Genomic DNA, 423 nt, shown 5'->3' on the forward strand with positions numbered 1-423 from the left:
CTTGGCCCTGGAGAAAAATGATCGAATTTATCTCCCGCTTTTCTTTCTAGAGGATGGGGAAGGACCTGATTGAAACTTCAAAAAAAGCTTTTTGTAAGAGCTTTGCAAGTCATTGATTATCCTCTTTTTGTGTTTTATTTTATAGATGGAAATGCTCATTTTATTCAAGTTAACGAGCATTTAATAAGGGTTTACTGTGTGCCAGACTCTAAGAGGCAAAAACAATCCCTGCTCTCAACAGCTGCCCTTGATAGCAGGCAGAACTACCACCACCCCCCTCTGTGGCTCCCCAGCCCAGTGTCTCGTTTCTACTTTACTTTTGATGCAAGATCCAGAAAATGAAGAGCAAGGAGCAGCGCCTGCCCTGAGTGAGAGAAGGGGCCCCTTTTCCTTACTCTCATAGCACGTAGATTGCTGGGCCTG

The sequence above is a fragment of the Antechinus flavipes genome, chromosome 6, assembly GCF_016432865.1.
Source record: "Antechinus flavipes isolate AdamAnt ecotype Samford, QLD, Australia chromosome 6, AdamAnt_v2, whole genome shotgun sequence".
NCBI classification, from domain to species: Eukaryota; Metazoa; Chordata; class Mammalia; order Dasyuromorphia; family Dasyuridae; genus Antechinus; species Antechinus flavipes.